Source organism: Dendrobates tinctorius, unplaced genomic scaffold, assembly GCF_039654945.1.
Source record: "Dendrobates tinctorius isolate UK_male_01 unplaced genomic scaffold, ASM3965494v1 ptg000104l, whole genome shotgun sequence".
Taxonomy (NCBI): Eukaryota; Metazoa; Chordata; class Amphibia; order Anura; family Dendrobatidae; genus Dendrobates; species Dendrobates tinctorius.
Genome location: NW_027361772.1, coordinates 16,850,507 through 16,875,464, shown reverse-complemented (window position 1 = coordinate 16,875,464; position 24,958 = coordinate 16,850,507). Strand labels below are relative to the sequence as shown.

Sequence of the window (24,958 nt, the reverse complement as noted above, 5' to 3'; positions counted from 1 at the left end):
AGAGCATGGGCACGCTAGTGCGGGGAACCTTGGAACTAGCAACAGGAAACACTTGTTGCTCAGACACCTCTCTTAGGGCAGAGGTGCCTGAAATAGTATGGTTTATTTAGCCATTGGTTGAGACCCTTTTAGAAAATGGTGCGCTGTCTCTTTAAGAGACCAGGAGAACACACTCTCAGAACCATGCCTGGAGCATTGCGGGCCGCTCTCAGGGACCAGAAAGCGGCAGCAGAGGAGGGAATTGCGGGACTCAGGGCGGAGTCTTCGGGGGGGGATCGGCGTCTCCGCTGGGAACCGTGCATCAGCGCCGGTCCTGAGGTATCAGAGCGAGGAGCGGACCGGGCACGGGAAGCACGGCGGGAGAGCCGCGGGAGAGGAGGACCAGACTTCTGCAGGGGTATCGGAGCTACAGTATCCCCCCCTTTATGCCCCCTTTTCGTCAAGCCTGCAAAAAATGTATCCAGTAGGAGAGGGGCCCGGATATTCTGTTTGGGTTCTACCAAGAAATTACCAAGTAAAAAGGTCTTTCCCCTTACCCTCTTTGTGGCCAAAATATTCTCTACCTCAAAGACATCGTCCTCGTTGACGAGATCAGGAATGGTACCCAGGTCCTTAAAGAAAGAACTCAAGAGGCAGGCAGTTGAAATTTGTAAGAAACAGCGTTAATTTGTTTTTTAACCTAGTAGAGACCAATGAAGCGAGGTCCCAATTTGTAAGATGGCATCTTCAGAAGGTTGTACTTGGAGGAGAGCCACACTTTATCCCCAGGCCGAAAGGTCGGCACATCCAGGCGTCTCTTGTCAGCATATCTCTTCATACGCTGCTACGCTCTCTCCAGAACGGTCTTGGTGCCTCTCCAAACTTTGAAAAAAATCATCATTAAGGGTGTCAGCAGCTGGAATACCCGTAGACCCAGAGATAGGAAGAGGGATACCGGGTTGACGTCCAAACGGGAGACTTAGCAGAGAACTCACATGATTATTGTAGTAGAACTCCGCCCACGGTAGTAACTTGACCCAGTCATTGTGATGCACGTTGACGAAGTGACACAGGAACCCGGACACGATCTGATTGAACCTCTCCACCTGACCATTGGATTGAGGATGATAAGCAGAAGAGAAATCCAGCTCTACATTCATTAGTTTACAGGTTGCCCTCCAAAACTTCGAAGTGAACTGAACACCTCTGTTGTACACAATGTGGAGAGGAACCCCATGGAGGCAGAAAATATGCTGAATGAAGTAGTCGGCGAGTTCAGGAGCAGAAGGAAGACCTGACTGAGGAATAAAGTGAGCCATCTTTGAAAAACGATCCACGACGGCCCAGATAACGGAGCAGCCAGAGGAGACGGGGAGGTTTGTGATGGAAGTTCATAGCAATGTGCTGCCAGGGGACTGAAGGAATAGGAATCGGCAGAAGACATACGGATGGAAGGTGCTTCTTATGGTCAGTGAATATAACAACCTGGTGGACTGCTCCTTCGAGAAGATGATGCCACTCCTACAGAGCCAACTTGATAGCCAGCAATTCCCGATTTCCATTGAAAAAATTTCTCTCGGAAGCGGAAAAAATCTTTGAGAAGAAGCCACAAGTGACCGTTCGACCAGAGGAAATTTTTGGGTGAGAACTGCCCCTGCGCCTATGGAGGAAGCATCCAACTCGAGGAAAAATTGTTTATCCGCGACAGGTCGATGGAGCATCGGCGCAGAAGAAAAGGCTTTTCTCAGTGAAGCAAAAGCCTCCTAAGGCCAATCCTTGGAGTTGGTGCCCTTATGGGTCATAGCCGAGATGGGGGCCACCCTAGGTGAAAAGTGTGGAATAAATTGACGATAATAGATAGCGAACCCCAGGAACCGTTGTATTGCTTTAACCCTGGTCGGGGTTATGACTCTGGGAAGAAGGGAGGGGAAAAAAGCGAAAACTTAAAAACGGAATTGACCAGGGTTATGTAACAAATGGAAACGAGAGACACAGATGTTGAAGTGTACATTCGTTTATTGCAATTTTCGTGGAACCACGGGACTACTGCCCGGGGGACTCTGAAGGGTGCGTAACTAAGCGAGCCCCAGACTCCTGTAGAAAGACCCCTCAGACAGGACCAGATTGGGAACCTGGGAGACGCAAGGTGCTACCTCCAGTTAGTCCCCAGACACGTGGAAGCTGACTCGGCTGGACTGGCGTGCTGGCAGGAACTGCAGGTGGCGAAGAGCTTGGCAGAGGATTAGCAGCCAAAGCAGATAGCGGGCAGCAGCTGGCACGGACCGGTTCAGGTAATAATGGCGTCGTCCTAGAAGACGTAAAAAGGCACGACGGACACACTGAGAAGACAAACCAGAGTTAGTGGGATGCAGGCAGAGCACGGACACGCTGGAACGGGGAGTCTGGAAGCTAGCAACAGGAAAGACTTGTTGCTCAGGCACCTCCCTTAGGGCAGTGCGGGTCATTCAGCCGTTGGTTGACACCATTTTAGAAAATGGTACGCTGTATCTTTAAGCGAGCAAGAGTGTGCACGCCGTCAGAGCTGTGCCTTGGAGCCCTGTGGGCCACACGCAGGGACCAGGAAGCCTCAGCAGAGGAGGGAAGCGCGGGATTCAGGACAGAGACTTTGGGGGATCGGCATCTCCGCTGTGAACCGTATAGCAGCGTCGGTCCCAAGGTATCTGAGCAGGGAGCGGGCCAGATACGGGAAGCACGGCAGGGCAGCCGCGGGAGAGGAGGACCAGGCCTCTGCAGGGGCATCGGCACTACAGGTTATAGCATGTTGCCAGGTCAAAAGTGGCAATGTATTTTTTTTCTAAATCTTCCATACAGTTTCATAGATATTGTTCTGTTTATTTGGTGCTAATGTTCATAGTCTTTGGGGGCATGGCTCATGGGATCCTCTAGGGTGTGTGTTAAGGCTGCTGTGCATAATTACCCTCTGAGCCACGCCCTTGTAAATAAAGACAATAAAAATTAGCACTAAATAAGTCCCATATCTCTGGAGCCGTATGGCGGACATAAAAAAAAAGCCGGAATACTCGGGGGAGTAGTGAGAATAAAATAAGAGCAGAAATTAAAAAATTTTGATTTTGTGACAGCTCCTATTTAAAACTTTAAAGGAAAAAATACTTTGAGAAGCTGTAGAGGTATGTTTCTAACTTCTTAAGTCCTTTTGTTGTGGACTGTTAAATAGGGGAGCAGAGGAACCTCTACAATAGAAGTTCCAGAAATGGAAATGGTATAGCCGATCTGCCTTGTATCAGAATACTTTGAATGTTACATGGCCATTGAGAATGGTTTACATTAGATGGTATTTTTGACGCTTTTTACCACGTTCAGAAAAAGTCGAATTTATAAAAAAATAATTAAAATAATGAACCCGATCAGTAAACCCCGTAAAAAAATTTAAAGAGCGCCAAAATTATGTGGGTTTTTTAGTCTCTGCAGCACCAGAAAAATACTGTAACAAGCGATCAAAACGTCATATCCCAAAATGGTGTCAATAAAAACATCTTCTCGCCCCGCAAAAAATAAACTGTCACACAGCTCCATCGACTGAAAATGTACACACTAAAACAATTCCCAAAAAACAATGTCAGAATTGCGTTTTGTTTTTGTTTTCTTTCACAATTTCTCCCTATTTGGAATATTTTTTTTCCCGTTTTCCAGTACAGTATATGGTTCAATTAATGGTGATGCTCAAAAGTGTAACTGGTCCCGCAGAAAACAAGCCTTCATACTCCTATGTGCACAGAAAAGTAGAAGAGTTATGGCTGTGGGAAGAAGGGAAGGAAAAAAAATGGAAACTTGCCAAGGCGTGAAGGTGTAAATTTGCTAATCTGTTCTGATTGCAGCTAATGATATACTAGAAATCCACCCCATTGTCCAAAAGACAAGACTTTAAGGGGTTATTTGGGACTTTCTGGGTATTCCTCCCTCCCCATAGTGCTAAGAACTTATTGGTTGGTAATTGCCAGCAACCTGCCTGTTTTGCCTAGAGATGATCTCTCCTGACTACGGTGGCGATTCTTCTGCTTCCTTTGACCTCTCGTCGACAGTGACGCCCTGTCGAAACAGCGGAGCTGCACTGTTGGCATGAAGTCACAACAAGCAGTAGAATTGCTAACAGAAGCGGCCATGGACACTCTGAGCCCATGGGATCTAGAGAGCTAGGGTTAGAATTTGGCTAGGGTTTGGTTTGGGGCTAGGGTTAGGATTGGCCTAGGGTTTGGTTTGGGGCTAGGGTTAGCGTTAGGGTTAGGGTTGGGCTAGGGTTAGAATTGGGGTTAGGGTTGGGGCTAGGGTTAGTGGTGTGGTGTTGCGGTTAGGGTTGGGATTACGGTTAGGGTTGAGATTAGGTTTAGGGGTGTGGTGGGGTTAGGGTTGGAGTTAGAATTGGGGGGGTTCCACTGTTTAGGTACATCAGGGGGTTTCCAAATGCAACATGGTGCCACCATTGATTCCAGCCAATTTTGGGTTCAAAAAGTCAAATGGTGCTCTCTCCCTTCTGAGCCCTGCCATATGCCCAAACAGCGGCTTTCCCCCACATGCAGGGTATTGGCGTACTCAAGAGAAATTGCACAAATTTTGGTGTTCATTTTCTCCTAATACACTTGTGAAAATCAAAAAGTTTGGGTCTAAAGTAAATTTTTTGTGAAAAAAGTAAAATGTTCCTTTTTTCCTTCCACATTGCTTTAGCTCTCATGAAGCACCTGAAGGGTTAATAAACTTCTTGAATGTGGTTTTGCACACCTTGAGGGGTGCAGTTTTTAGAATGGTGTCACTTTTGAGTATTTTCTGTCATATAGGCCTCTTAACCCCTTCACTACCAAGGGTGGTTTGCACGTTAACTCCCGGGCCAATTTTTACAATTCTGACCACTGTCCTTTTATGAGGCCATAACTCTGGAATGCTTCCATGGATCCCGGTGATTCTGACATTGTTTTCTCGTGACATATTGTACTTCATGTTAGTGGTAAAATTTCATTCATATAACTTGCGTTTATTTGTGAAAAAAATGGAAATTTGGCAAATTTTGAAAATTTTGCAATTTTCCACCTTTGAATTTTTATGCCCTTAAATCACAGAGATATGGCACACAAAAAACTTAATAAGTAACATTTCCCACATGTTTACTTCACATCAGCACAATTTTGGAACCAAAATTTTTTTTTGTTAGGAAGTTATAAGGGTTAAAAGTTGACCAGCGATTTCTCATTTTTACAACACCATTTTATTTTTAGGACCACATCACATTTGAAGCCACTTTGAGGGGTCTATATAATAGAAAATACCCAAAAGTGACACCATTCTAAAAACTGCACCCCTTAAGGTGCTCAAAACCACATTCAATGAGTTCAAGTGCTTCACAGGAATTTTTTGAATATTTAAAAAAAAAAAAATGAACATTTAACTTTTCTTCACAAAAAAAATACTTCAGGTTCAATTTTTTTTATTTTACCAAGGGTAACAGGAGAAATTGGACTGCAAAAATTATGCAATTTGTCCTGAGTACGCTGATACCTGATATGTGGGGGGGAACCACTGTTTCGGCGCATGGTAGAGCTCAGAAGGGAAGGAGCGTCGTTTGACTTTTTCAATGCAAAATTGGCTGGAATTCAGATCGGACGCCATGTCACGTTTGGAGAGCCCCTGATGTACCTAAACAGTGGAAACTCCCCACAAATGACCCCATTTTGGAAACTAGACCCCCCCAAGGAACTTATCTAGATATGTGGTGAGAACTTTGAACCCAAAAGGGCTTCACAGAAGTTTATAACGTACAGCGGTACAATTAAAAAATCATATTTTTTCCACAAAATGATCTTTTCACCCCCAATTTTTATTTTCCCATGGGTAACAGGACCCTAAAAGTTATTGTGCAATTTGTCCTGAGTACGCTGCCACTATTTGGGCGCATGGCAGAGCTCGGTAGGGAAGCAGCGCCATTTGACGATTTTGGCTGGAATTGAGATCGGACACCATGTCGCGTTTGGAAAACCCCTGATGTACCAAAACAGTGGAATCCCCCCACAAATGATACCATTTTGGAAACTAGACCCCCCCAAGGAACTTATCTAGATGTGTGGTGAGCACTTTGAACCCCCCAGTGCTTCACAGAAGTTTATAACGCCCAGGCATGAAAATAAAAAAAACATTTTTTTTTCCACAAAAATGATATTTTTGCCCCCAATTTTTTATTTTCCTAAGGGCAACAGGAGAAATTGGACCCCAAAAGTTGTTTTGCAAATTGTCCTGAGTAGGCTGATACCCCATATGTGGGGATAAAACACTGTTTGGGCGCATGGCAGAGCTTGGAAGGGAAGGAGCACCATTTGACTTTTTCAACACAGAATTGGCTGGAATTGAGATCAGACGCCATGTAGCGTTTGGAGACCACCTGATGTGCCCAAACAGTGGAAACCCCCAATTCTAACTCCAACCCTACCCCCAACACACCCCTAACCCTTATCTCAGCCCTAACCCTAATGGGAAAATGGAAATAAATACATTTTTTTAATTTTATTATTTTTCCCTAACTAAGGGGGTGATGACGGGGGGTTTGATTTACTATTTATGGCGGTTTTTTTGTTTGGCAGCTGTCATACGCTAAAAGACGCTTTTTATTGTAAAAATAGTTTTTGCATCACCACATATTGAGAGCTATAATTTGTCCATATTTTGACCCACCGAGTCATGTGAGGTCTTATTTTTTGCGGGACGAGTTGATGTTTTTATTGGTGCCATTTTCGGGCACGTGACATTTTTTGATCGCTTTTTATTTTGTTTTTTGGGATGCAGAATTTACAAAAACCAGCGTTTCATGAATTTCTTTTGGGTGGTGCGTTTACGCCGTTCCGCGTGCGATAAAATTGATAAAGCTGGTTTCTTCTTCGGGTCAGTACGGTTACAGCGATACCTCATTTATGTCTTTTTTTTATGTTTTGATGCTTTTATGCAATGAAAACAATTTTATATAAAAAATAATTATTTTTGCATCGCTTTATTCTGCGAGCTATAACTTTTTTATTTTTTCGCTGATGATGCTGTGTGGCGGCTCGTTTTTTGCGGGACAAGATGACGTTTTCATCGGTACCATGGATATTTATATGCGTCTTTTTGATCGCACGTTATTGCACTTTTTGTTCGGCGGTATGATAATAAGTCATTATTTTTTGCTTCGTTTTTTATTTTTATTTTTTAAGGGGTTCGCTTAAGGGGTTAACTAATGGGACAGTTTTATAGGGCGGGTCGTTACGGACGCGGCGATACCAAATATGTGTACTTTTATTGTTTGTTTTTTTTTTTTCAAAAAATGAATTTATTAGGGAATATTTTTTTTTTCTTGAATTTATTTAGCGATTTTTAAAAAAATTATTTTAACACTTTTACACTTTTTTTTTTTTTACTCTATTACAATGTCCCAGAGGGGACATAACTGTCCTGTGACAGATCGCTGATCTGTCACATCACAGATCGCTGTGACAGATCAGCAATCTGTCACAGGCAGTGTGCAGGTTTCCTCCTTGCTTTGCAGGCACTAAGGTAGCCAGCTTCCTGCAGGCCCCCGGACGTTCCCGCCGCCATATTGGATCCGGGGGACCTGCAGGAAAGGAGACCCCGCAGCAGCGCTGCACATTGCGCTGCCGTGGGGGGCTCAGGGAAGCACGGAGGGAGCCCCCTCCCTGCCGATGCTTCCCTTTAACCCCCCGGTACACCGCAATCATGTTTGATCGCGGTGTACAAGGGGTTAACGTGTCGGGGGCGGTCCGTGACCGCCCCTGACACATTGTGCTGGGTGTCAGCTATGATAATTAGCTGACACCCGGCCGCGATAAGTGGCGCTCACCACGTGGGCGCCGCTTATTGCTATGACGTAATATTCCGTCCATGGTAATTAGGGCCCAGGGCACATGGACGGAATATTACGTCCAATGAAGCAAAGGGGTTAAAGTCAGTCCAAATGTGAGGTGGTCCCTAAAAAAAACAAAAAAAGGTGTTGTAAAAATGAGAAATCGCTGGTCAACTTTTAACCCTTATAACGTCCTAACAAAAAAGAAATATGTCTCCAAAATTGTGCTGATGTAAAGTAAACATGTGTGAAATGTTATTTATTAACTATGTTGTGTGATATGACTCTCTGATTTAAGGGTACAAAAATTAAAAGTTTGAAAATTGCAAAAAGTTTCGAAATTTTTGCCAAATTTCTGTTGTTTTTTTCATAAACGCAAGTCATATCAAAGACATTATACCACTAACATGAAGTACAATATGTCACGAAAAAAAACAACAACAATCTCAGAATCAGTAGGATACATTTCAGTGTTCCAGAGTTATAACCTCATAAAGTGACAGTGGTCAGAATTGTAAAAAATTGGCCCGGTCATCTCAGTCACTAAGGGGTTAAACAATGTTGTCCTACTGCAGACAGAAGAAGGGAGAGGCTCCTGCTGCAGCCAGCTGACACCGGACATACATACCCGACTCAAGCAGCTCTCCATCAGAAAAAAGGAAATCCGACAACAAAACTGTTCAGGTCACCTGACCGCTGCAGCCAATCACTGGTTGTAGCGGTGCTGGTCGAACAAGGACATATCCTCTTCCTGTAACAGCGCCGACCCTTTGGTCGCAGGATCCATGTGGCTGCCAGGAGATAAGCATCAAACCCCACTTCTTGTCTATTGATTCCCTCCACACTCTTAAATGAAGCTGAGCTGCAGTGTAAAGCACAGACTATGGAGGGAGCAACGCTGTTTCTGGAAAAAAAAATTGAATTTTTCTCTTGTTCCCAGATAACCCCCTTCCAATTGGGAATTTTTTCAACACGGGTGTTGCCATACATACATGTCTCCATAGTGGCCTCCTCCTTCACCAGGTCACACATTCTGTTATCAGGCATTAACCATTTGTTTGCCTTTTCTACACTCAGACCGAAGCATCATTGTGGGCATTATTATTGTTAATGGAGGAACTATACATGTGCTGCAGTTCTACCACTAGGGGGAGCTCAGGTGTGGTGGTTCTAAAGGAGCTGTAAGTGTGTGTGAAGTGAGCGCCACCTGGTGGTTACAGGAAACACTAATGTGTAACCGGAAACAGAAGGTGCCACATAACAGGCCAGTAAGTGATACATTGCGGGAATCAGGCTCTCTGCCCCAACATCAGGCTGCTCTCAGATGGGGTAGCACAATCCTGCTTGATGTGGGAATGATCTGACTTTCTCCTCTGAAGACATTACACAATGGTGAGTGCAGATGTCAGTAGCTGAGGATTCGGGGACCTGATCACTAGGGTTTTTCAGCTGTGTATTTTCTATACTCATCCAGGCTTTGTCGTATGTGCCTGAAGGGCAGTCACCTGTGGGGAATAGTGTAGAGAAAGCCATCTCCTATAGTGAGAGCTGGGGCTAAATGTGCATGTGAACCCTGCAACAACCACAGCGCGAGGCCCTCTATCACTTGGCTCTAAGTGACCTCGCACGTTCACACGGGTCAGTATCTGGTCAGTATTTTACCTCAGTATGTGTAAGCCAAAACCAGGAGTGGGTGATAAATACAGAAGTGGTGACCACTCCTGGTTTTGGCTTACAAATACTGAGGTAAAATACTGATCAAACCCCGAGGTGAACCACTGGCCAAATAATGAGGTGAAATACTGACCAAATACTGAGGTGAAATACTGACCGAACACTGAGGTCAAATACTGAGGTGAAATACCAAATAATGAGGTGAAATACTGACCAAACACTGAGGTGAAATACCAAATACTGAGGTGAACAACTGACCAAACACTGAGGTGAAATACCAAATACTGAGGTGAAATACCGACCGAACACTGAGGTAAAATACTGACCAAATACTGAGGTAAAATACTGAGGTGAACAACTGACCAAATAATGAGGTGAAATACTGACCAAACACTGAGATGAAATACTGACTGAATACTGAGGTAAAACACTGATCAGATTCTGACTGTGTGAACATGGCCTTAGGCCGGTTTCACATTAGCGCTTTTTAAGCGCACGCACGGCCAGGGGTAGCTCCGCCCCCGAGCCGGCTCTCTGCCCGGCGTGCCCGCCCCTTGCTTGTAGCGCCGCCTCCTAGCGCACAGCGGCGCCTGCGATCGGCGCACCCTATCTTTAGCATAGGGTGCGCAGATCGTGCTCAGGCCGTGCGCTAGTTGCGCTTTGACCTGCGCTGCGCACTTTTGACGGTGCGCCATGCGCGCCAAAATCCGAAAAGTTTGATTATGGCGCACCGTCAAAAGTGCGCAGCGCAGGTCAAAGCGCAACTAGCGCACGTCCTGCGCACGATCTGCGCACCCTATGCTAAAGATAGGGTGCGCCGATCGCAGGCGCCGCTGTGCGCTAGGAGGCGGCGCTACAAGCAAGGGGCGGGCACGCCGGGCAGAGAGCCGGCTCGGGGGCGGAGCTACCCCTGGCCGTGCGTGCGCTTAAAAAGCGCTAATGTGAAACCGGCCTAACTCTATCTCCACGACTGTCAGTCATTTTATCATTTTTGTGACAGACTGTGTGTATATATATATACACACACACACACATCCACACATTATAGAGTCTTTAGTTATTTTTGGAAATTTTTAACCCAGTATTTTTTTCAATATATAGATATTTATTTTTATAAAGAGGGGGTGGTCTTGTCCTTCCTCACTCTCGGGACCTCTACAAGAGGCCTGGGAGTCTGAGGGTTCTGCGCAGGATCTTAGTTGTTCCCAGTATTGCGCTTTTCTGGACAGAGAGCTCAGATGTTGCTCCTGGGATCTGTTGTAGCCATTCTTCCATCTTAGGGGTCACTGCTCCAAGTGCTCCTATCATCACTGGAATCACGGTTGCCTTCACCTTCCACATCTTCTCCAGGTCTCCTTTGAGGCCCTGGTATTTCTCCAGCTTCTCATATTCCTTCTTTCTGATGTTGCTGTCACTTGGCACTGCCTCATCTATTATCATTGCTGTCTTCTGATCCTCGTCTACTATCACAATGTCTGGTTGGTTAGCCAACACCTGTTTGTCTGGATCTTGAAGTCCCACAGGATTTTAGCCCTTTCATTCTCCACCACTTTTTCTGGGTTCTCCCACCTGGACTTAGGGGGGCTTAGCCCATATGTTGTGCAGAGGTTCCTGTATACAATTCCTACTTGGTTGTGGCGTTCAGTATACGCTGTTCTTGCATTTTGCATCCTGTCACTATGTGTTGGACGGTTTCTGAGGTTTCTTTGCACAGTCTGCACCTTGAGTCTTGTCTTGTGTGGTAGATTCCTGCTTCTATGGATCTGGTACTTAGTGCTTGCTCTTGTGCCGCTATGATTAGTGCCTCTGTGCTTTCTCGGAGTCCAGCTTTCTTCAGCCATTGGTAGGATTTCTCCATGTCAGCCACTTCCATTATCTGTCGGTTGTACATCCCATGCAGCGGCTTGGCTTGCCATGGCGCTTCATGTTCCTGTTCTTCCTTCCAGATCTGTTGTTGCTGCCTTAGGCTTTCTCTCAGCATCTCATCTTTTGGGGCCATTCTTCTGATGTATTCCTGGATACTCCTTGTTTCATCCATGATGGTGGCTTGGATGCTTATCAATCTTTGGGTGCTAGACTTAGGGTGGAGACCTCCATGCATTGTGAGGAGCTTTCGTGTCTTCACATCTGCAGCTTCCATCTCTTCTTTTGGCCAGCACACTATGCCAGCAGGGTCTCTGATAACTGGCAGGGCATATGTATTAATGGCACAGATTTTATTCTTCCCATTGAGCTGGCTCTTCAGGACCTGTCTTACCCTTTGATGGTATTTGGATGTTGCTGCTTTCCTTGCCTCCTCATCATGGTTACCGTATCCCTGTGGGATGTCGAGGTACTTGTAGCATGTCGGTACATCTGCTCTGTGCCCTGCTGGTAATTCCACTCCATCAATCTTGACTACCTTCCCTCTCTTTATTACCAACCGGCCGCACTTCTCCAGTCCGAAGGACATCTCGATGTCTTTGCTGTAAATTAGGGGTCTTCAAACTTTTTAAATAGGGGGCCAGTTCACGGTCCCTCAGACCATTTGAGGGTTGGAATATAGTTTAAAAAAAAAACTGTGAACAAATTCCTAGGCACACTGCACATGTCTTATTTCAAAGTTAAAAAAAAAAAAAAATGAACAAATACAATATTTAAAATGAAGAACAGGTAAAGTTAAATCAACAAATTTACCGATATTTCAATGGGAACTATGGGCCTGCTTTTAGCTAATGATATGGTCAATATCCGGTTCTATATTTGTCACTGCTAGTCGTAACAAGTGAAGCAATTTTTAACTTTCTTGATATTATGGTTTCTTAGGGATTCAAAATTGCTATTAGTAAAATACCAATACAGCTCTGGCAAAAAATTACAAGACCACTGCATAGTTTTATACAAATCAGCTTCTCTACATGCCTGACAGCCATTCCATTCCAGTGTCAGTTGAATTCCAACCAGAGGACACCTCATTCTACTTAACCCCTTGCTGACATCCGACGTACTATCCCGTCCACGGTACCCGGGCCCGTATGACCGTGGACGGGTTAGTACGTCTACCGCGATCAGCGGCGCCCACGTGGTGAGCGCCGCTGATCGCGGCCGGGTGTCAGCTGATTATGACAGCTGACACCCGGCACTATGTGTCAGGGGCGGTCACGGACCGCCCCCGACACGTTAACCCCTTGCACACCGCGATCAAACATGATCGTGGTGTACCGGGAGTTAAAGGGAAGCATCGGCAGGGAGGGGGCTCCCTCCGTGCTTCCCTGAGCCCCCCACGGCAGCGCAATGTGCAGCGCTGCAGCGGAGGGCTCCTATCCTCCAGGCCCCCGAATCCAAGATGGCGACGGGGGCCTTCGGGGACCTGAGGAAGCTGGCTTCCTCAGTGCCTGCAAAGCGCAGGCAAGAGGAAGTCTTCTTCAATGCCTGTGACAGATCGCTGATCTGTCACATCACAGATCAGCAATCTGTCACAGGACAGTGATGTCCCACCTGGGACTATGTAATAAAGTAAAAAAAAAATTAAAAAAAATGTAAAAATAAATTTAAAAAAATCGCCAAATAAATTAGTAAAAAAAAAAAAAAAATATTCCCCAATAAATTCATTTTTTGAAAATAATAAAAAAAAACCAATAAAAGTACACATTAGGTATCGCCGCGTCCGTAACGACCTGCCCTATAAAACTGTCCCATTAGTTAACCCCTTTAGCGAACCCCTTAAAAAATAAAAAACGAAGCAGAAAATAATGATTTATTATCATACCGCCAAACAAAAAGTGTAATAACGTGCGATCAAAAAGACGCATATAAATATCCATGGTACCGCTGAAAACGACATCTTGTCCCGCAAAAAACGAGCCGCCACACAGCATCATCAGCGAAAAAATAAAGTTATAGCTCGCAGAATAAAGCGATGCAAAAATAATTATTTTTTATATAAAATAGTTTTCATTGCATAAAACCGACAAAACATAAAAAAACTACATAAATGAGGTATCGCTGTAACCGTACTGACCCAAAAAATAAAACCGCTTTATCAATTTTACCGCACGCGGAACGGTGTAAACGCACCCCCCCAAAAGAAATTCATGAAACGCTGGTTTTTGTTCATTCTGCGTCCCAAAAATCGGAATAAAAAGCGATCAAAAAATGTCACGTGCCCGAAAATGGTACCGATAAGAATGTCAACTCGTCTCGCAAAAAATAAGACCTCACATGACTCGGTGGGTCAAAATACGGAAAAATTATAGCTCTCAATATGTGGTGATGCAAAAACTATTTTTACAATAAAAAGCGTCTTTTAGCGTGCGACAGCTGCCAAACATAAAAACCGCCACAAATAGTAAATCAAACCCCCCGTTATCACCCCCTTAGTTAGGGAAAAATAATAAAATTAAAAAAATGTATTTATTTCCATTTTTCCATTAGGGTTAGGGCCAGGGTTAGGGCTAGGGTTAGGGCCAGGGTTAGGGCTAGGGCTGAGATTAGGGTTAGGGGTGTGTTGGGGTTCGGGTTGGAGTTAGAATTGGGGGTTTCCACTGTTTGGGCACATCAGGGGCTCTCCAAATGCAACATTGCGTCTGATCTCAATTTCAGCCAATTCTGAGTTGAAAAAGTCATATGGTGCTCCTTCCCTTCCAAGCTCTGCCATGCGCCCAAACAGTGTTTTACCCCCACATGTAGGGTATCAGCCTACTCAGGACAAATTGCAAAACAATTTTTGGGGTCCAATTTCTCCTGTTACCCTTAGGAAAATAAAAATTTGGGGGCAAAAATATCATTTTTGTGGAAAAAAATGATTTTTTTATTTTCACGTCCGAGCGTTATAAACTTCTGTGAAGCACTTGGGGGTTCAAAGTGCTCACCACACATCTAGATAAGTTCCGTGAGGGGGTCTAGTGTCCAAAATGGGGTCACTTGTGGGGAGTTTCAATAGTTTACGTACATCAGGGGCTCTCCAAACGCACATGACACCCGCAGACCTTTCCATCAAAGTCTGCATTCCAAAACGTCACTACTTCCCTTCCGAGCCCTGACGTGTGTCCATACAGTAGTTTTCTCCCACATATGGGGTGTCAGCGTACTCATGACAAATTGGACAACAACTTTTGGGGTCCAATTTCTCCTGTTACCCTTGGGAAAATGAAAAAATTGGGGACTAATTGATCATGTTTGTGGAAAAAATACGATTTTTTTATTTTCATGCCCGGGCATTATAAACTTCTGTGAAGCCCTTGGGGGTTCAAAGTGCTCACCTCACATCTAGATAAGTTCCTTAGGGGGTCTAGTTTCCAAAATGGGGTCATTTGTGGGGGGTTTCCACTGTTTAGGTACATTAGGGGCTCTCCAAAGGCAACATGACACCCGCAGACCATTCCATCAATATCTGCATTCCAAAACGTCACTACTTCCCTTCCGAGCCCTGACGTGTGTCCATACAGTAGTTTTCTCCCACATATGGGGTGTCAGCGTACTCATGACAAATTGGACAACAACTTTTGGGGTCCAATTTCTCCTGTTACCCTTGGGAAAATGAAAAAATTGGGGACTAATTGATCATGTTTGTGGAAAAAATACGATTTTTTTATTTTCATGCCCGGGCATTATAAACTTCTGTGAAGCCCTTGGGGGTTCAAAGTGCTCACCTCACATCTAGATAAGTTCCTTAGGGGGTCTAGTTTCCAAAATGGGGTCATTTGTGGGGGGTTTCCACTGTTTAGGTACATTAGGGGCTCTCCAAAGGCAACATGACACCCGCAGACCATTCCATCAATGTCTGCATTCCAAAACGTCACTACTTCCCTTCCGAGCCCTGACGTGTGTCCATACAGTGGTTTTCTCCCACATATGGGGTGTCAGCGTACTCAGGACAAATTGGACAACAACTTTTGGGGTTCAATTTCTCCTGTTACCCTTGGGAAAATAAAAAAAATGGTGACTAAATGATCATGTTTGTGGAAAAAATACGAATTTTTTATTTTCACGCCCGGGCGTTATAAACTTCTGTGAAGCACTGGGGGGTTCAAAGTGCTCACCACACATCTAGATAAATTCCTTGGGGGGTCTAGTTTAGAAAATGGGGTCATTTGTGGGGGGTTTCCACTGTTTAGGTACATCAGGAGTTTTCCAATCGCGACATGGTGTCCAATCTCAATTCCAGCCAAAAACGTCAAATGGCGCTGCTTCCCTTCCGAGCTCTGCCATGCGCCCAAATAGTGGTTTACCCCCACATGTGGGGTATCAGCGTACTCAGGACAAATTGCACAATAACTTTTAGGGTGCTGTTACCCTTGGAAAAATAAGAATTGAGGGTGAAAAGATCATTTTTGTGGAAAAAATATGATTTTTTAATTGTACGGCTTTATGTTATAAACTTCTGTGAAGCCCTTGGGGGTTCAAAGTTCTCACCACACATCTAGATAAGTTCCTTAGGGGGTCTAGTTTCCAAAATGGGGTCACTTGTAGGGGGTTTCCACTGTTTAGGTACATCAGGGACTCTCCGAACGTGACATGGCGTCCGATCTGAATTCCAGCCAATTTTGCATTGAAAAAGTCAAACGGCGCTCCTTCCATTCTGAGCTCTGCCATGCGCCGAAACAGTCGTTCCCCCCCACAAATCAGGTATCAGCGTACTCAGGACAAATTGCACAATAACTTTTGCAGTCCAATTTCTCCTGTTACCCTTGGTAAAATAAAAAAAATTGAACCTGAAGTATTTTTTTTGTGAAAAAAAGATGTTCATTTTTAAATATTCAAAAAAATTCCTGTGACGCACCTAATGGGTTAATAAACTTCTTGAATGTGGTTTTGAGCACCTTAAGGGGTTCAGTTTTTAGAATGGTGTCACTCTTGGGTATTTTCTATCATATAGACCCCTCAAAGTGGCTTCAAATGTGATGTGGTCCTAAAAATAAAATGGTGTTGTAAAAATGAGAAATCGCTGGTCAACTTTTAACCCTTATAACTTCCTAACAAAAAAAAATTTTGGTTCCAAAATTGTGCTGATGTGAAGTAAACATGTGGGAAATGTTACTTATCAAGTTTTTTGTGTGCCGTATATCTGTGATTTAAGGGCATAAAAATTCAAAGTTAGAAAATTGCGAAATTTTCAAAATTTTTGCCAAATTTCCATTTTTTTCACAAATAAACGCAAGTTATTTGAATGAAATTTTACCACTAACATGAAGTACAATATGTCACGAGAAAACAATGTCAGAATCACCGGGATCAATGGAAGCGTTCCAGAGTTATGACCTCATAAAGGTACAGTGGTCAGAATTGTAAAAATTGGCCCGGTCATGAACGTGCAAACCACCCTTGGGGGTGAAGAGGTTAATGTGCTTCTGATTAGGTGATCACCCGAACCAAATCTTATTTAATGAGGGAAAGTATTAAAAAAAAAAACCTGCTGTGGTTTTCGCAATCCTCTTGCAATAGGATAAGCTGGATGGCAAAACAAGTGCTTGTAATATCCCAAAAGTAATAGGAATGAAAAAATAACTTTTAACCCCTTTCTGTCATGTGACGTACTATCCCGTCCATGTGCCTTGGGACTTAATTCCCAGGGACGGGATAGTACGTCACAGCGATCAGCGGCGCCTACGTGGTGAGCGCCGTTGATCGCGGCCGGGTGTCAGCTGATTATCACAGCTGACACCCGGCACAATGTGTCAGGTGCGGTCACGGACCGCCTCCGCCACGTTAACCCCTTGCACACCGCGATCAAACAAGATCGCGGTGTACTGGGGGTTAAAGGGAAGCATCGGCAGGGAGGGGGCACCCTCTGTGCTTCCCTGAGCCCCCCACAGTAGCGCAATGTGCAGCGCTGCTGCGGGGGCTCCATCCCTGCAGGTCCCCGAATTCAAGATGGCGACGGGGACCTTCGGGGGCCTGCAGGGAGCTGGCTTCCTCAGTGCCTGCAAAGCGCAGGCATGAGGAAAGCCTGTGCAGTGCCTGTGACAGATCGCTGATCTGTCACAGTGATCTGTGATGTGACAGATCAGCGATCTGTCACAGGACAGTGATGTCCCCCCCGGGACAATGTAATAAAGTAAAAAAAAAAAAAAAAAAAGTGTAAAAATAATTTTTAAAAAATCGCTAAATAAATAAAAAAAAAAAATATTAACTAATAAATTCATTTTTTGGAAATAAAAAAAAACAAAAAAAGTACACATATTTGGTATCGCCACGTCCGTAACGACCCGCCCTATAAAAATGTACTACTAGTTAACCCCTTTAGCGAACCCCTTAAAAAATAATTAAAAAAAAACAAAAAACAAAATATAATGATTTATTATCATATCGCCAAACAAAAAGTGCAATAATGCGCGATCAAAAAGACGCATATAAATATCCATGGTACCTCTGAAAACGTCAAATTGTCCCGCAAAAACGAGCCGCTATACAGCATCATCAGCAAAAAAATAAATAAGTTATAGCTCGCAGAATAAAGCGATGCAAAAATAATTATTTTTTATCTAAAATTGTTTTCATTGCATAAAAGCGACAAAACATTAAAAAATGACATAAATGAGGTATCGCTGTAACCGTACTGACCCGAAGAATAAAAGGGCTTTATCAATTTTACCGCAGGCGGAACGGTGTAAACGCACCCCCCCAAAAGAAATTCATGAAGCGCTGGTTTTTGTTCATTCTGCGTCCCAAAAATTGGAATAAAAAGCGATCAAAAAATGTCACGTGCCTGAAAATGATACCAATAAAAATGTCAACTCATCCTGCAAAAAATAAGACCTCACATGACTCGGTGGATCAAAATCTGGAAAAATTATAGCTCTCAATATGTGGTGATGCAAAAACTATTTTTACAATAAAAAGCGTCTTTTAGCGTATGACAGCTGCCAAACATAAAAACCGCCATAAATAGTAAATCAAACCCCCCGTCATCACCCCCTTAGTTAGGGAAAAATAATAAAATTAAAAGAAAATGTATTTATTTCCATTTTCCCATTAGGGTTAGGGCTAGAGTTAGGGCTGAGATTAGGGTTAGGGGTGTGTTGGGGTTAGGGTTGGAGTTATAATTGGGGGGGTTTCCACTGTTTGGGCACATCAGGTGCTCTCCAAATGCAACATGGCGTCTGATCTCAATTCCAGCCAATTCTGCGTTGAAAAAGTCAAATGGTGCTCCTTCCCTTCCAAGCTCTACCATGCGCCCAAACAGTGGTTTACCCCCATATGTGGGGTATCAGCCTACTCAGGACAAATTGCACAATAACTTTTAGGGTCCTGTTACCCTTGGAAAAATGAAAATTGAGGGTGAAAAGATAATTTTTGTGGAAAAAATATGATTTTTTAATTGTACGGCTGTACGTTATAAACTTCTGTGAAGCCCTTGAGGGTTCAAAGTGCCCACCACATATCTAGATAAGTTCCTTGGGGGGGGTCTAGTTTCCAAAATGGGGTCACTTGTGTGGGGTTTCCACTGTTCAGGTACATCAGGGGCTCTCCAAACGTGACCTGGCGTCCGATCTGAATTCCAGACAATTTTGCATTGAAAAAGTCAAACGGCGCTCCTTCCCTTCTGAGCTTTGCCATGCGCCGAAACAGTGGTTCCCCCCACATATCAGGTATCAGCGTACTCAGGACAAATTGCACAATAACTTTTCCAGTCCAATTTCTCCTGTTACCCTTGATAAAATAAAAAAAATTGAACCTGAAGTATTTTTTTGTGAAAAAAAAGTTAAATGTTCATTTTTTTTTTTTTTAAATATTCAAAAAATTCCTGTTACACACCTAAAGGGTTAATAAACTTCTTGAATGTGGTTTTGAGCACCTTAAGGGGTGCAGTTTTTAGAATAAATGATGTATTTTTAACTGAAGTCCAGCGCTGGAGATTCCATCCTTTATTTTGCTTCAGTTTTTAGAATGGTGTCACTTTTGGGTATTTTCTATCATATAGACCCCTCAAAGTGGCTTCAAATGTGATGTGGTCCTAAAAATAAAATGGTGTTGTAAAAATGAGAAATCGCTGGTCAAATTTTAACCCTTATAACTTCCTAACAAAAAAGAATTTTGGTTCCAAAATTGTGCTGATGTAAAGTAAACATGTTGGAAATGTTACTTATTAAGTTTTTTGTGTGCCGTATCTCTGTGATTTAAGGGCATAAAAATTCAAAGTTGGAAAATTGCGAAATTTAAAAAATTTTCGCCAAATTTCCGTTTTTTTCACAAATAAACGCAAGTTATTTGAGTGAAATTTTACCACTAACATGAAGTGCAATATGTCACGAGAAAACAATGTCAGAATCACCAGGATCTATGGAAGCGTTTCAGAGTTATTACCTCATAAAGGGACAGTGGTCAGAATTGTAAAAATTGGCCCGGTCATGAACGTGCAAACCACCCTTTGGGGTTAAGGGGTTAACCTGCCAAAGGAGTTGAAAAGAAAAGTCTTGAGTGAGGAATAGAAGGGCTCAATTCTGGCTTTACTAGCAGAGGGATACAGTGAGCGTCATGTTGCCTCCATCCTTAAAATTTCTAAGATCGCAATCCATTACGACAAGGTCAAGCAGCAGACATTGGGGACAACAAAGCTACAGACTGGCAGAGGGCGAAAGCGGCGCTACAAAAACAATATACCAGCAATAAAATTGCCCACACAGAGACATAGACTGCACTGCCCATCAATGCTGCCTTGCCAGTCCATATCCTTTCAGCCTCACCAGTGCCAATATTGGTGGAACTCTGCTTTTACCTCAGGCTCAGACTGGTGTGGTGTGAGAGACCCCAATAGGCAGGTAAATGTACCCAATAGGCAGTACAGGTCCCCAATAATCAGCATAGTCCCCAATAGGCAGGTAAATGTCCCCAATAGGCAGCATAGTCCCCAATAGGCAGCATAGTCCTCAATAGGCAGGTAAATGTCCCCAATAGGCAGTATAGTCCCCAATAGGCAGGTAAATGTGCCCAATAGGCAGCATAGTCCCCAATAGGCAGTATAGGTCCCCAATAGGCAGCATAGGTCCCCAATAGGCAGGTAAATGTCCCCAATAGGCAGCCCCAATAGGCAGAATAGTCCACAATAGGCAGGTAAATGTCCCCAATAGTCAGCATAGTCCCTAATAGGCAGGTAAATGTGCCCAATAGGCAGCATAGTCCTCAACAAACAGGTAAATGTCCCCAACAGGCATGTCAATGTCCCCAATAGGCAGGTAAATGTACCCAATAGGCAAGATAGTCCCCAATAGGCAGGTAGATGTCCCCAATAGGCAGCATAGTCCACAATAGACAGGTAAATGTCCCCAATAGGCAGCATAGTCCCCAATAGGCAGGTAAATGTCCCCAATGGGCAGCATAGTCCCCAATGGGCAGCATAGTCCCCAATGGGCAGGTAATGTCCCCAATAGGCAGCATAGGTCCCCTATAGACAGGTAAATATCGCCAATCGACAGCATAGTCCCCAATTGGCATGAAAGACTGGACCCGGCGTTAATATAAAAAAAATACCAGTACTCACCTATGTCCCCCGCTGCTCTGAAGAGGCGCCAGCTCGACTCCGACTTTTTCTGGCACAGGCGGAGTGACATCATCAGGCCGCGCAGTCAGTGTGATGACAGTCACGTGGTCTGTGCTGCATACGGAGGGCCGCACATCTCCCTTCCTCGTCACATCGTCATTCCACCCGTGCTTACAGGGCCCACCGGCATTGAACTGTAGTGAAGTTCAATGTCTGCCGGGCCCTGGGGCCAGATAAATGTCCTTGGCGGGCCGCATGTGGCTCAGTGAATTGATGTCTCGTTCGTTTTCGCATACCTCTTGATGTTGTTAACAAGGTCCGCGTCAGATGTACACAGCTCGGCGACCACTAGCCCTGCAAGAGAAGGGCTGGATCATCAGGTGGCAGCCTGGGACAGGAACGCCGCGCCGGTCAGTAGCGCCATTTTTTGGTACTGCGCCCCTCCGATCGGGTAGGGGAAAAATTGAGGCCGCGGCTTCGGCCGGAAGTTCCGCCCTCGGGGCCGCGCGTCACTTCCGGCAGCCCGCCCCGCACTGGGCGGCGGTAAAATCGAGGCCCCGGCTTCGGAGGACGGGCTAGGCCGCAAAGCAGAAGTACCGCCCCTAGAGCAGTATTTACAGGCTGGTGCGCGCCACAGATGTCGGTGCGCGATTTAAAGGAAGGATCCAGGTCGGGGGGCGCAGGACTGGGGTATGTGTTGCCCGAGAGGCCATGCTATAGGGGAAAAACGAGGGGCTACCTCTTCCCCATATCCCCAGCAGCGGACAGATACAGCATGTCCGAAAAAGCAAAGACGCACGTTCTTTTACGCTGCATGAATCTCTTGTCGGGCTGCGTTTCCGCGGGCGCAGAGCAAGCGTTTATGCGAAGCCTGCGAATCCAAACGCGCCCAGGAGCCCTCCCCTGCGACCGCGACCAATGTGTCAAATCCCCCGGAGTGGGCCCGATCACTGTCACAGTACATGGCGTCGCTTACGAGAGCAATAGAATCCCTTCAAGCCCCAGATAGGGGCAGGGACAGTGTCTCGCCGCCTTTAGAGGGAACCTCCACCTCACAGGAGCCTCCGGCCTGCAGGGGCCGCTCCCACTCCAGGCAGACCCGGGGGAAATGAATCCACACGGTGTCGCCAAGTCTATCCGGTGCCTTCGGCATCCGTAAGTTCTGATTCTCGCTCCCCGTCACCAGTGGTTGATAGCAAGCAGACCTCAGATTGCGACTCAGACGAGCCCCTTGACCTGGACACTCAAGGGTCACGTGAAACAGTGGACAGCCTCACAGAAGCCGTCAATCAGACCCTGGGGATTGAGGATGATCCCGCAGCGGCTACGGGGCATAAAGTGGCATTTAAACTAGTGAAGCGGCCGCACAGAATTTTTTCCTCTCACCCTGAGTTTGAGGACATAGTGCAGCGGCACAGAGAACGTCCAGACCGGCGTTTTCTCAGGTTAAAAGGCACTCGAAACAAGGTATCCGTTTGCTCCGGACCTCCGTAAACAATGGATGGAATCCCCGATAGTGGATCCTCCGGTTTCACGCCTGGCCACTAAGACCCTGTTATCTGTCCCTAGGGTTTCCTCGATTAAAGATTCCACGGACTGCCTTATTAAGAGCCTAGCTCGTTCAGTATATGAGGCGTCAGGGTCTGCACTTGCTCCCTCGTTCGCAGCAATTTGGGTAGCTAAGGCCATGTTATCATAGTCAGAAACATTAAACAAGGTCGCGCAGGAGCAGGATCTACCTACAGAGATCTCCGAGGTCGCAGGTCAGATGGCGATAGTCGGAGACTATGTAATGAATGCGTCTTTGGATGCGGCCAATTGTTCAGCAATTGTTGCCGCTAATGCAATCTCTATCTGAAGAGCCCTATGGTTAAGGACATGGCGGGCCGATTCTACTTCCAAGAAGTCCTGGTCTTCCCTGCCTTATCAGTGCGGCCGCCTATTTGGAGAAAAGTTGGATCAACGTATCTCCGACTCCACAGGAGAAAAGAGCGGGTTTCTCCCTCAACAGAAGGTTAAACCGCTTTTCGTCACCCGGTTCAGGAACGTTTTCAGGCCTTTCGCAGTGCCACCGGCCATTCTAGGCCGAGCGTGACTGCATTCGTCAGGGGGCGGCCGCCAAGCAGCCTGAGCCTGGTCCGGGACCCGAATAGGAGACCGGTTCGGAGTCATGCGTTAAAAGACTCCGGGTGGACTACGGGGCCCAATTCCGCCACCTCAGGCCGCCCCAACCAGGATAGGGGGAGCGTCGGGTCTCATATACAGAATGCGTGCTCAACAGGCCAGATCGAGGGACCCAGATCCTAAAGATCATCGGCCAAATGACTCGAGATCTTTACCAGACGGCACCAGCAAGGTGGGCGGCCGCCTACTCTGTTTTCGCCATGTCTGGGCCAACATCGCTCACGACGTATGGGTAAAAGAATTGGTGTCCTCAGGTTACAAAATAGAATTTGTCAGATACCCTCCAAGATGGTTTTTTTCTTTCCCGGCTTCCCAGGGTGGATACCCAGGTAAGGGCTCTATTGGGAGCCTTCAAGTCGCTCCTGCACAACGGAGTCATTGTTCCAGTGCCGGAACACGGAAAAGCTCAGGGGGGTTCTATTCCAACCGTTTTGCGGTTCCCAAATAGGACGGGTCTGTCAGGCCTGTTTTGGACCTGAAGCTTCTGAACAAATTCATTAGGATCAGACATTTCTGGATGGAGTCTCTACGTTCAGTCATATATGCCATGGAGCAGTGAGAATACTTGGCCTCAATAGACAACCAGGACGCATTCCTGCATATTCCCATTTTTTCCTCCTCATCAGAGGTTTCTACGCTTCGCCATCAGCGTTCAACATTTTCAGTTCGTAGCGCTACCCTTCGGGCTAGCCACAGCTCCCAGAGTGTTCACAAAGGTTATGGCAGTTGTTATGGCCACACTGCATTCTCGAGGCATAGTCGTCTTGCCTTATCTGGACGACCTCTTGGTCAAGGGCCCGTCAATACGGGTATGTGAGGAAGGTGGCAACATCACGCTAGATACTCTTGCCGCTTAGATGGTTGGTCATTACAAAGAACTCAGAGGATCTCCTTCCTAGGAATGATCTTCGACACTTGCCGATGGTTGGTAATTCTTCCTCAGGGAAAGGGCGCTAGTCTCCGGCAGGGAGTCCGGACACTACGCCAACCAGTCCCTCATACCATCCAATCCGGGATGAAGATCCTAGGGAAAATGGTGGCAGCAATGGAAGTGATACCTTTCGTCCAGTTCCATCTTCACCCCCTGCAACACGCCTCGTGTCAGCCTGGGACAAGAATCCTTTCACGCTCGATCGGCGGTGCCAACTGTCCTCTCAAGTCAGGCAGTCGCTCGGATGGTGGATAACCAGTTCCGTCTTTGGCCTAGGGGAAACCTTTCCCTCCAGGTCATGGGCTGATAATGACAATCGACGCCAGTCTCCTCGGTTGGGGAGCGGTGTTTCACCACCACACACCCCAGGAACGGTGGTCGCCACAGGAGGCACGCCTCCCGATCAACTTATTGGAGATACGAGCAATTCGGCTGGCTCTGCAGAAGTTTCATCACTTTCTAGCAGGCCGCCCCGTCCGGATTCCATCGGACAATGCCACGGCGGTGGTTTACATAATTCTTCAGGGGGGCACCCGCAGCAGAACAGCCATGCGCGAGGTGGGGCACGTTCTTCAGTGGCCCGAAGCAAACCACTCGGTGATTTCGGCTGTCCACATCCCTGACGTGGAAAATTGGGCGGCAGACTTCCTCAGCCGGCAGGGTCTTGCATCCGGAGAGTGGTCGCTACATCCCGAATTTCTTCAGCAGATTTGTCAACTGTGGGGAGTTCCGGATGTGGACCTGATGGCTTCCAGAGTGAATGCCAAGGTGCCCACATATGTCGCTCGGGCCAGGGACCCGCAGGCATTCGCGGTGGATGCGCTGGTTCTGCCATGGAACCAGTTTCGCCTCCCATATCTATTTCCCCCACTGCCAC

At 45.9% G+C, this 24,958-nt stretch overlaps 1 protein-coding gene and 1 long non-coding RNA gene across 9 annotated transcripts in view; one reads left to right on the top strand and one right to left on the bottom strand.

The window, feature by feature from the left end:
- Positions 1 to 8,966, bottom strand: part of LOC141100384 (uncharacterized) — a 30,508-nt gene extending 21,542 nt beyond the window's left edge. Inside the window, exon 1 of one of the 2 annotated variants that reach the window (XR_012234690.1) lies at positions 8,827 to 8,966. This is a non-coding gene — a long non-coding RNA (uncharacterized lncRNA). Of the gene's footprint in view, positions 1 to 8,462; positions 8,573 to 8,826 lie in introns of those variants that run through there. The other variant, XR_012234691.1, reaches the window with a different exon arrangement.
- The window catches only part of NSD3 (nuclear receptor binding SET domain protein 3), a 154,574-nt gene that overhangs the window by 66,756 nt on the left and 62,860 nt on the right, over positions 1 to 24,958 (top strand). The window lies entirely within an intron of this gene.